The sequence below is a fragment of the Salvia miltiorrhiza genome, chromosome 3, assembly GCF_028751815.1.
Source record: "Salvia miltiorrhiza cultivar Shanhuang (shh) chromosome 3, IMPLAD_Smil_shh, whole genome shotgun sequence".
Lineage (NCBI taxonomy): Eukaryota > Viridiplantae > Streptophyta > Magnoliopsida > Lamiales > Lamiaceae > Salvia > Salvia miltiorrhiza.
Genome location: NC_080389.1, coordinates 36,774,851 through 36,787,115, shown reverse-complemented (window position 1 = coordinate 36,787,115; position 12,265 = coordinate 36,774,851). Strand labels below are relative to the sequence as shown.

General features: G+C 37.2%; 1 long non-coding RNA gene across 1 annotated transcript; it reads left to right on the top strand.

The window, feature by feature from the left end:
- Positions 1-5,130: 5,130 nt before the first annotated feature.
- Positions 5,131-6,085, top strand: LOC131016563 (uncharacterized). Its single transcript, XR_009099077.1, has 2 exons — positions 5,131-5,239; positions 5,792-6,085. It is a non-coding gene; the product is annotated as an uncharacterized LOC131016563 (long non-coding RNA).
- The last annotated feature ends 6,180 nt before the right edge of the window (positions 6,086-12,265 follow it).

Here is a 12,265-nt window from a genome sequence, read left to right as displayed (position 1 = left end):
TTAGCAAATGCGAGTTTTGGCTTAAGGAAGTCAATTTTCTGGGCCATATCGTTTCTGCAAGGGGAATTGAGGTAGATCCAACAAAAGTACAAGCTGTACAAGAATGGAGATCACCAACTACGCAGCATGAAATACGCAGTTTTCTAGGGTTAGCAGGTTATTACCGAAGATTCATTGAGGGCTTTTCAAAAATAGCTAAGCCAATAACGCACCTGCTAAAGAAGGATGTCAAGTATGAGTGGACTGACACGTGTGAGCGAAGTTTTCAGGAATTGAAGAAGAGACTCACCACTGCTCCAGTGCTAGCTGTTCCAAGGGCAGATAAAGAGTACGCTGTCTACACAGATGCGTCAAAGAATGGTCTAGGATGTGTACTTATGCAAGATGGAAAAGTGATAGCTTATGCATCACGACAACTTAGACCACACGAGATGAATTATCCAACGCATGATTTAGAATTAGCAGCAGTGGTGCACGCATTGAAGATATGGAGACATCATCTTTATGGAGTACGGTGTGAAATATACACCGATCACAAGAGTCTCAAATATTTCTTCGAGCAAAAAGATCTCAATATGCGACAGAGAAGATGGCTCGAGTTAGTAAAAGACTATGATTGTGGGATAAATTATCACCCTGGGAAGGCTAATGTTGTAGCTGACGCTTTGAGTAGAAGTAATCAAGTAGAATTGGGATTTCTCCTTACCCACGAAAAGGACTTGATAAAAGAATTTGAGAGGATGAAAATAGAAGTTATATTACCACCACAAACGACAGAGGTTGTATTGGCCACATTGAGTATTGCACCGGATTTGCGATCAAAGATTATCGCGGCGCAGCGAGAAGATGAGAAAATGGAGAAATTGCGTGTGAAGATTCGAACTGAGAAAATGGAAAGTTATCAAGAAGCGGCAGACAATGCCATCTTATACGAAAGAAGATTGTGTGTGCCTGACAAAGATGAGTTGAAGAATGAAATTTTGAGCGAAGCTCATGACACTCCCTACACCGCACACCCAGGAAGCACGAAGATGTACCAAGATCTGAAAACTCGGTTTTGGTGGAAAGGAATGAAGAGAGAGATAGCAGCTTTCGTAGAAAAATGTTTGGCATGTCAACAAGTAAAAGCACTACACCAAAGACCCTATGGCAAACTACACCCATTAGAGATTCCCGAGTGGAAGTGGGATCACATAGCTATGGATTTTGTCACTGGGTTGCCAAAGTCGAAAAGAGGTAACACAGCCATTTGGGTAGTTGTTGATAGATTGACTAAGAGTGCCCATTTTGTACCTATCTCGATTACTTATGGATCTGACAAGCTAGCTCAGATCTATGTTCGAGAGATAGTACGACTGCATGGAGTACCGTTGACAATCACATCCGACAGAGATTCCAAATTTACCTCACGATTTTGGATAAGCATGCAGAAGGAGTTGGGTACTAAATTGAATTTTAGTACAGCTTTTCATCCTCAAACAGACGGACAATCTGAAAGGACTATACAAGTTCTGGAAGATATGATCCGAACTGTTGTGCTAGACAAAGGGACCCAATGGGAACAAGTTTTGCCCTTAATTGAGTTTGCTTATAATAATAGTTTCCAGTCAACTATTAACATGGCGCCATATGAAGCCTTGTATGGGAAGAAGTGTAGATCTCCGCTCTATTGGGACGAAGTAGGAGAAAGAAAGGTACTTGGACCTGAAGCAGTAGAAGAAATGATTTCTACTGTGCGACAGATTCGTCAGAGAATCAAGGAGGCCCAAGATCGTCAAAAGTCCTACGCAGATACTAGAAGAACGGAGATTCATTTCGATGTGGGAAATAAAGTTTTTCTGAAAGTTTCCCCATCTCGAGGAGTGCATCGATTCGGTGTGAAGGGAAAGCTCAAACCGAGATACATAGGACCGTATGATATACTAGAGAAAGTAGGCCCCGTTGCTTACAGACTTGCGTTGCCACCACACTTCGCAAACGTCCACGACGTTTTTCATGTATCTCAACTGAGGAAGTACGTGTTTGATCCAAAACACGTCATTCACCAAGAAGAAGTATCCTTGGAACCAGACTTGAGCTATGAGGAGAGGCCAGAAGTTATTCTGGATAGAAAGATACAGCAGTTGCGAAACAAATCAATTGCTTTGGTGAAGATCCAATGGAGACACCATGGCCAAGAAGAAGCAACTTGGGAACTTGAGCAGAAGATGAAGGAGAAGTACCCCGAGCTTTTTCCCGAAGGTAAATAACATAAATTTCGGGACGAAATTTTTTTTAAGGGGGGTAGGATGTAACACCCCGCATTTTTTTTTCCTTATTATAAGTACCTTGTGTTTTAAGAGTACTGAGATATAAAAATAAGTTATTGATGAGATAAGATTTCTAATGGTTGAGCTATTATATTTTCGATGATGGAATTAGAGAATGAAATACTTTGAGGAAATAAAGATGTATAGAGATGATGGTTGAACGAGGATGAAGTTAATGATATCTTTTCTTTTGATAGTATGTTAGCCGAGTTCTGGCCTTGGAGATCTGTTTTGGCCTAAGAGTTTTGCTATGGCTTGCGAGCTCTGCTCGGGATGCGGGCTCTGGAATGCCATAGGTGAGGCCATTCCCTATGGAATGCCATAGGTGAGGCCATTCCCTATGGAATGCCATAGGTGAGGCGATTCCCTATGGAATGCCATAGGTGAGGCCATTCCCTATGGAATGCCATAGGTGAGGTCATTCCCTATGGAAATGCCAGAGGTGAGGCAATTCCCTCTGGAATGCCATAGGTGAGGTCATTCCCTATGGAATGCCATAGGTGAGGTCATTCCCTATGGAAATGCCAGAGGTGAGGCAATTCCCTCTGGAATGCCATAGGTGAGGTCATTCCCTATGGAATGCCATAGGTGAGGTCATTCCCTATGGAATGCCATAGGTGAGGCCATTCCCTCTGGAATGCCATAGGTGAGGTCATTCCTCTGGAATGTCATAGGTGAGGCCATTCCCTCTGGAATGCCATAGGTGAGGTCATTCCCTATGGAATGCCATAGGTGAGGCCATTCCCTCTGGAATGCCATAGGTGAGGCCATTCCCTATGGAATGCCATAGGTGAGGTCATTCCCTATGGAATGCCATAGGTGAGGCCATTCCCTATGGAATGCCATAGGTGAGGCAATTCCTATGGAAATGCCAGAGGTGAGGCATTTCCTCTGGAATTGCCATAGGTGAAGCCATTCCTCTGCATTGGTAGAGAAATCACCATTTCTCTGCTCTGGTGCGGAACTAACTTTAGAGAGAGAGAAGTCAAAGCAAGTGGATAAGCATAGTTATCGGATAAGATATTTTATGCAAGTGGATAATTAAGCATGTGTTATTTATCCAATACTTGTTGGCTAAGTAAATGGGGTTATATATATAACACCTTTCTCTTTCATCCCCCATAACAGACGTCCCTTTCCTCTCTCTCCTCTCTCTTCTCTCTCGACTGTCATTACCAACGCCATTGATGAGCTGGTAAAAAGCTTCGTAAGTTACGTGTATCCCATAACCACCGATTAAATCTAGCTAAAAACACTCGTAAATCCATAGAACAAGAGCTCGGGTGAAGGTTCGAGCTAGGAGTCAAGGAAGAGGAGTTATACTTTTTGTTACAGATCATAAGAGTAAGCTTCTAAACACATGAATTTACTTATATCTAGGCTTTATGAGCATGTATATAGATGAGTGAAGCATGAAACCAACTCCTAATTCGAGCTGGTAATTTTCGAAGATCACTAGGGTTGGAAGTCTTATAAAATTTTGTCGTCTTCTAACTTTAAAATGGAGAGTATATGCATGCTATTAAGATGTTATTTGTTGGTCATTGAATGAAAAGCATGATTTGATTTTAAGTTTTGGTATATAAAAGTGTTAGGTTGTGTGATGATTGGAAGATAAGATTCATGAAGAGAGTAAGGATTTGAGTATGAAATGAGCCTATGAGATTGAAGTTATGATTGTTGATGGATTAAAATGATGATTAGAAATGTTTAATAATGATTATGATGAATTGGGTTGACAAGAAAATAGAGTATGCTTGGCTATACGTTTAGGATGGACTAGTTGATGAGTTAATTGGCTAGCTTTTAAGCTACTGACTTGATTGTTTTCGACGGGGTTTTTGATACCCAAAAATCTTGAAAATTTTATGGTAATTATATATAAGTGTTAGGAAAGTTCATGTAAAATTTGAGGTCATTTGAGCATCGTCTGATAACCTTTTAAATTATGAGTCTCCAACTGCAACTGTCTACCGAAAGGGTGGAGGAAACAGATACTAGAATCACTTTTCTAGTAATTTTTCGTGAGTTTATGGTTTCCAAATTTTTATATGAACAAGATGAACATGTTAGCTAGCTACCCATAAAAGTTTAAGTCTTTTTGACAAGATCTACTATTTTTCTAAAATCAAAACTTTCAGTTGCACAAAACTGTCGAATATGGTAGACTGTAGGAAAATGATCGTATCTCCTAAACCACATAGAGTTTTGCAACCTACTTTTTTTTAAATGAAACTAGACGTTAAGAGGTTTCAAATGATATGAGTCCCAAACCCAGGAGAGTTCCGAGGTAAAGCAGTTTATTACTTGAAGTTGGGACAGAGTATATAAAGTCAAGTATGGTCTTTCACTAATTACACCTACTTTGATCTAGTAAATTGCATGTGTTAATGGTGATAACTATACACCTTAGTAATTCATAAAAAGGCTAATGGAGTATATATATATATGTTTATATATGTATATAGATGTAATACTTTTCCGAGATAAATGTACTTAACCAAATTCGGTTCTCTTGAGAGATTTAACCACATGGTGAAGTCATTAAGCATTATGCGAATTATCAGATATTTGTTAAAGAATGTGTTATAACCTCACAACTTTAGTATGTGATTGATAGATGGGTTTGAGTATTTAGGAGTCGTTCCTTAATGAACTAATTAGACTTAAAATTTGGTGATGCATTGGAAATAAAAATGATGAATATTTAGAATTTATTATAAGAGAGTTTTGTTACGAAGAGTGATTAGTTATAAGGGAGCAAAGGAAGACTACTACTTAGATAAGAATAATAAACCTAGTGAGGTTTTGTCTAATTGACGTTTATTTTATTACATGATCGTCTATGCCAACGATGATATCTGAAGACGCGAGTCAAGGGCATAAGTAGGATTTCTCCGAAGTACTAGTACCAAAGCTAAGATTTCCAGGTGGGCATTACTTTCTAATACCTCTATTACAGGCTTTCTAAATGATGATTTTGATGATGTCTATAAGTTTTAAGATGATAAATTGATGTTTGAACTAATTAACTTGCCGAATTTTGATGACGACGAGCCTGTATGTTACCCTCTACTGATGAGATGAGACGATTTCGGGTCCTGCCAAAGGCGGGATTGTGTACACAGAGGTAACCGTGAGCTGTATACCGGGTTGGCCGGTCAGAAATGACCGTGAGCCGACTGTCAGGTCGGCCGGTTACGGTGCTTGAGAAGGAGGCCTACTTCTCAGTACCATGATGATGATGATGAGTTGTAGAAGTGGTACTACATGCTAAGTATTTATGACTGCAGTCTATCTTTCATTACTTTATGATGCTTGAATTTTTTTCAATTGCTTACACAGGTTCTTTTAAGGAAAAACCCCTGTGTGATGTTTAAATGGCAAGTTAAATGTATAGCTCTAAGAGCGAGATTGTTTATTTTCGGCTTATGTCCACTGAGTATTTATACTCAGCCCTGCATGTATTTCTAAATGTGCAGGATGAGCAAGGAGAGAGATTGGGGAATCGCTGGAGGGCTGTTGTTCATAGACGACCCTTTTGAGTACCGTATTTTACTTCTATACGGTTGTGCGAATAGTTGAAGACTATGTTCTTGAAACTTAATTAGGATTGTTACTCTCAGCTATATGTCTTCATACATATAGTCTGATCACGCTATGTTGTGCTACCCTGAACAATATGAATCATTGTAACTATTTAGCTATACTCCCTTTGTTTATGTTGACTAGAACCTTGATACATTTGAATGAATGAAGCTGATAATGTTTCTTTTAAGATTGATGATATTATTTTTTTTTTACTTGAATTATTAGTAGCTTCCGCTTGACGAGTCTTTCAGATTCCTTTGTTCTACCCTATCTTTTTATTAGTCGTATCGATACCCAATCTACGCTATCACTGGCTAGATGTCGGGCTGCGACACTCTCTCTCTCTCTCTCTCTCTCTCTCTCTCTCTCTCTCCTTCCTCCTCGTCAGCTACTATGTACGCAGTCGTCACCAAGTACTGCAGGAGGAGGAGGAGGAGCGGCGATCTCAGCTCGGCGGCAGAGAATCGCGGCGAGGAGTCTTCGCAGGATCAATGGCTGGTGGCTCAGGATGGATTGGACGAGGCATTGGTTAAAGGCGATTTCACTAAGTTTAATATTCCACTGCTAGAGTTAACCTTTAACTGATCAATATTTCGATAGTCAGTTACATAAGTAACTCTACTCTATTTTACTTATGACTGAAGTTAATTGACAAGCTTAATTAACAGAAGTCACTCACTGAACCTATATTTCAGTATCAGTCGCCACCTCTTGTCAACCGAAGCGTACAAAGTCAAAGTAGTAAAACTGTCTTTCTGAACAAAGGTGTTGGTTTTAAGTAAATATTTGAAAAATAACCTACAAGTGTATTTCCCCATACACATGTCCTTTCAACCCTCAAGGATCCAACATTCATTATTAGAATATTCATGAAATTAATACAACCAAACAGGTTATGAGCAAGAAATTTATGGCATAAACACGAAGTAGGATTAGAAACGTTAGCACTCCTAGAGCAACCTTTCCTATACACCGACTCAACATTAGTTTTAAAATCCAACCAAACATTTAGCTCATTAACAGATCTATGTATAATGCCAATCGACAACCGTGGCCTACTAATAGGGAAATGGCTTGTGGGTGTGGCTCATCATAATGTAACTGTTTAGTATCATTGTCAATCAAATTCCCTGAGCCACCAAATATAGTGAAAGAAATTAAGTAGATCATAAAGCGAAATCAATTAATTTCAAAACAAATTCGTCAAATAGTAGCATAAATGATGTCAATTTTAAAGCGAGCTCCAAAACTACTTCCTCCTAATCCGCCAACATTATTGTTTTTATTCGAAGAAAAAACTTTATTACCATTTTGAATTCAAATCAAAGGCTTAAATGACAAATACAATACAATCACAAGACCTTATCTTAATGCCCTTTCTATTTCGATTCACCTTAAAATAAGCCATATGGTAGAAAGTAAACGTTCCAATTTTTTCTTTAATCAATTCTTAAGTCCAAAATTATAGAAAACTGCGAATGGATAATGGGCCGATGTATATTCGTCATAATCTAGACCTCAAGAGCCGCAAAGCTAGAACTTCTTTTGGCCTTCCATTTTTTTCTCAAACTATCATGTTGATCATCACCACTTTGATTCAATCTACAATTGTACACTTATTTATCAATTACACTTTTATTAAGGTTCATAAGAATTTGCACTGCAACCTACAGATCATTGTTAAATTACACTTTAAAAATTAAGTGTGACAGCTCAAACTTATATAAGCGTATGTGATATACGAATATATTTGCAGGTATTTAGGAATCTATTTCCGTTAAAGAGAACTTTTCTTGGTGTAATTAGATCCAATTCCATGCGTACATAGAATACGTTTACTTGCTAGAATTACGAATTATAAGATCATTACAATGATATTCTCAAGCATATTTTTTTAAAACTACATGTCTACAAGTATTAAAAAAAAGTGACAGCAAGATTGAATCTGAAACAGAACATGTAAAATAATCAACACCACCTATATAAGACCAAAAATAAAAATAAATTAAAATAAAATAAATATGTTTTCTGCAATTAAAGCCATTTCGAAACATTAATTATAACTTGCTAATATAAACCACTTGTATTCATGTTTGTTCTAAGGTACGTAGAAGTTGAATACTAATATACTATATTATTGCATCTTATATATGTAACAACTATTTTATAAGAAGTTTGTGTTGCAAAGTCTCTCAAGTTCAAAACTCACCAATCATATCCCTTTTTTTTTTATCAATTACACAATTATATAAAGAAATTTAAATACAATAAGACAATAACCCGAACCCATGACCTCAGATCTTGAGTATTGATCATATCTTTATATGCTTGAGCCTATCACACTTGATTTTTCAAATATAATTTATCCGTCTTGTATGACTTACAAGTTATTGCACGCAATAAACGTGTGAATTTATCCTGTGCGCCCCAAAGGTGACAACTATATATAGGTTTCCAATAATAATAATAATAATAATAATGCGAAAAATATGTAGAAAACAATTGAAAAGAATCGATACATTAGACATAATATCCCATGAAATACGTGACAAGTGGAATCTTATTTAGTTTTCAACTTAAATACATGCTCATTATCTGTATTATTTCCATTCAAATTTCTTAACCGTAGCTTTTTTTCCAGTGTAATAAACACCATCGACCTTTGCTGTCCATTTACATACATGGTTTGGACATATAAGTCCTAAACCTTTATCAAACCCATGAAATCCCGCCTTCTTTTTTCCCCATTGCAAATCACAGTGGAACAAAGTGGTACCCCAAAAATTCCAACAAAACTGCCACTCATAATCCTCATGTTCTTTGAGAGAATGAAATCCAAGATCGTCATCTTTAGATGCACAATGCACTTGCAATTTAGATTTATCAGGAAGCTCGTTTATAATATGGATGTGGAATCTCGGTGTAAGGAAAGTGCATTTTCGACTTTGAGCAAGACCAACCATCAAGCTAAAAAACAGAATCACTTTACTCATGTTGTGGCTCATCTCCTCTTGGGATTTCTTTCGACTCCTTTTATACAGGTACAATAGTTCATGGGAGCATAAATAACTAAGAAAGAAAGCTTCAGAGACAATTACATTACAATTAAAACTATTCTTAAAAAGAAAAAACGAATTGAATGACTAATTGCACATTAAAACGCCAAACAGCAAGATAAGAAGCCCACGATGCTAACTATATAAATATATTTTAGATACCATCCATATATCATAAAATTGAATGTATACAATGATTAGTAAATTGAGTTACAACCAACTTGGTAGAAATTAAATTAAATAATTAAATAAGTAAAATTACAATCCATGCAATAATTATTAAAATAAAGAAAAATATAGTCTACACTATATGGATCAGACATAAATAGACAATCTTTTATAAGAAAAAAATTACTAATATTTTAACTTCATTGCTTAAATCAAGTGTCCTCAATCACAACCCAATCAATATAGTGATATCTTTCTTTTTTGGGGAAGCAAAACACGCATTAATGAACATAAAAGAAATTTACCTAAAAAGAATTGTCAGATTTGAGGATTCGTCATAAACTGCAAAATATGAGAATTGATTATTTGTCATATATAGCAGAATATGTCTGAATGACTGTTATCAGAATTGGGCCAAGATTGTGGGTTGATGGTAAGATATCACACGAAAGGATTGGCTATATTTTTTGCCTAAGAATCGTTATATAATTAAATTAAATTCTTGGACAACCTAAAACAGTAAAGCATCATAGAATATAAAAAGAAAATATATCTAAAAGAGATATTCTCCTATTATATCCTTTCTCATATAACAAAAATAAATAAATTATAACTTATAAATAAAAATATAAATTAATTATTTGTAATATCTCATTTCCTCATAGCTAAGTTTAGAGTAATTTCGAACTTAGTAATGAAGACGATTCACGCCGGATAAAAAAAAATTATTTTTGTTACAATTGAAACCAGAAATCAAACACCACAGCAAGAACAATTTAAATAGACGCGGATGATTTACGTGGTTCGACTTTTAATAGCCTACATCCACGGAGGGTGAATCGCACTCTTATTAATACCACCGGAGAAGATAACCGAATATACAAGAACACTCTCAAGAAACACAACTGAGAGTTACAACTCTAATCAATTTCCCTATCTCACAATGTGTATCACTCAAAATTGAAAAGATTTTCTCTCGGCTAAACTAAGCTCAGAAAACAAAATTCGAATTACAGAGATTAAAACTAAAATTGTAGAAGATTACAACTCGAAGAGAAAACGGCATCGTATTGACTGGACCGTTATAACTAAATGAGCTGATATTAACTCTTTAGTACCCCAACTTCCAGTATTTGCTCATAAGACCTTCGAGTGTGCTTTTGCAGTCAATAGCTCCACAATTCTCCACCTTGACAAAAGAGCAGACCATAAGAGATCATCGATTTCCCCTCAATAAGCCCCATTACAGGGCATCCTCCACAGCTTGCTAATTCTGCTGTAATAGCAGATTCACCAACCTAAGATAATGCCTAAACTTTGAAGTTGGCAAAGTCTTGGTTAAAGCATCTGCTGCATTATCTTCCGTTCCTATCTTAAGAACATTAACCAAACCTTTATTCACAATGACTTTAACAAAATGGTGCCAAACATCAATGTGTTTGGACCATTTGTGAAAGACACTGTGCTTCATCAGTGCAAGGCACTTTGACTATCACAATACACATCTACAGATTCTTGAATGATCCTAAACTCTTTGATCATTCCTTTCAACCAAAGACTTTCCTTTACTGCTTCTGTCAACGCCATATATTCAGCCTCAGTAGTAGAAAGTGCAACAACACTTTGCAATGATGATTTCCAAGATATAGCTGATCCAAGTAAGGAAAATATATAGCCAGATTGAGATCTTCGGTTATCCAGATTAGCTGCATGGTCTGAAACTACAAAACCTAACAATGAGTTTCCTTTTCAATCCTGGATTGACCTGGATTGGCCATATACCTGCTCAACACACTGATACTATGAGCTAAATCTGGCCTCATACACACCATTGTGTACATAATGCTACCTACTGCATTTGCATATTTGACGAAGCCGTCGTTTGAGCTTCGCGCAAATAAAATATCCTATGCCCACAACTAGACTAGCTAGTGGTAAGTCCAGAGTCGAATCCACAGGGAACTGAGCAGTAACTCCTCCTGCAAGGGTATAACTAAAAAGGGTTTGTATTCTGACGGGTTTTGACCACAACGTGCTTATGGGCAGAACAGGGTTTCCAACTAAAACTGAAATAACAAAGGTAAATGAATCAAATAACAAAACAATCCTGATTTGGGTTCGAATCACTAAACATGAACTAGGTACTCGATCATTGGTGCAAAGATAAATTACTATACTCGCATACCAGTGGTTATAGGCATAAGAATTGTTGCGCCCCTATTGTCACTCGTCACGCACGCAAAAACCCCTTGCCCAATCTATCCTTTTAGTTTATGATTCCTTAGAAGGTTCAGCTAATAGAAATCAACTACCCCGGGCAACATCCACGCTCTCTGCGATGGCCTATCGCTAGTTGTGCTTTGCCCAGAATGCCTTAAGAATTAGATAGACCCACTTGACTCTTACGCAGATATTTCACTGCAGTCACGGCTCCAACACTCGTTGTACTATTTTGGAGGTCGATGGCATCTCGCCTTTGCTCAAAGTTTACTTGTGGCCAAAACGTCCTAGTTAACTAGTGATCAGTTAATTAACCAAGTTGTTACAACCTTATTGGAATCAAACCTAGTGTATCGAGAATATGCTCATACAGTTGTTATGCCCAAATTAGACCTCTCGAGTTAAGTGTTCAGGCTTAGATTATCTCGCCCAAATCAGAATATAAAACTTAGCTAGACATAAAATAAATAACAAAGGTAAAAGACATAAAGGAAAATATAAAGTAAAAACTGAAATAGAAATTTACTTAAGGCAAAGGGTACTTACGGCCAAAAGTGCCGCAGAAAACATGAACAGAAAATTAAACAACTATGCCCATAAGGGGCGACTACTCCTACCTAACTATGGAAAGTAAAACTACAGCAGTGGTCTCTCAAAATTCGTCCTCTCCCCTCTTACTCCACCTCTGAATGGTTCACAGCTATGTGGTATTTATAGGCATGAGTTAGGGCTACGCATGCTGGGCCCAAAGGAGTGGGCTGGAATTAGGGCTCCTTCTGCCAGAGATTGCATCCAGATCTGGAGGCTGATTCTTTCCTTATCCAAACCTCAAGGGATAAGGTTTTTGGATTTATTTCCTTATCTACATCTTCTTATCAGATTGTGCCTTTGCCCTCAACACGAATTTATGTACTCCATCTC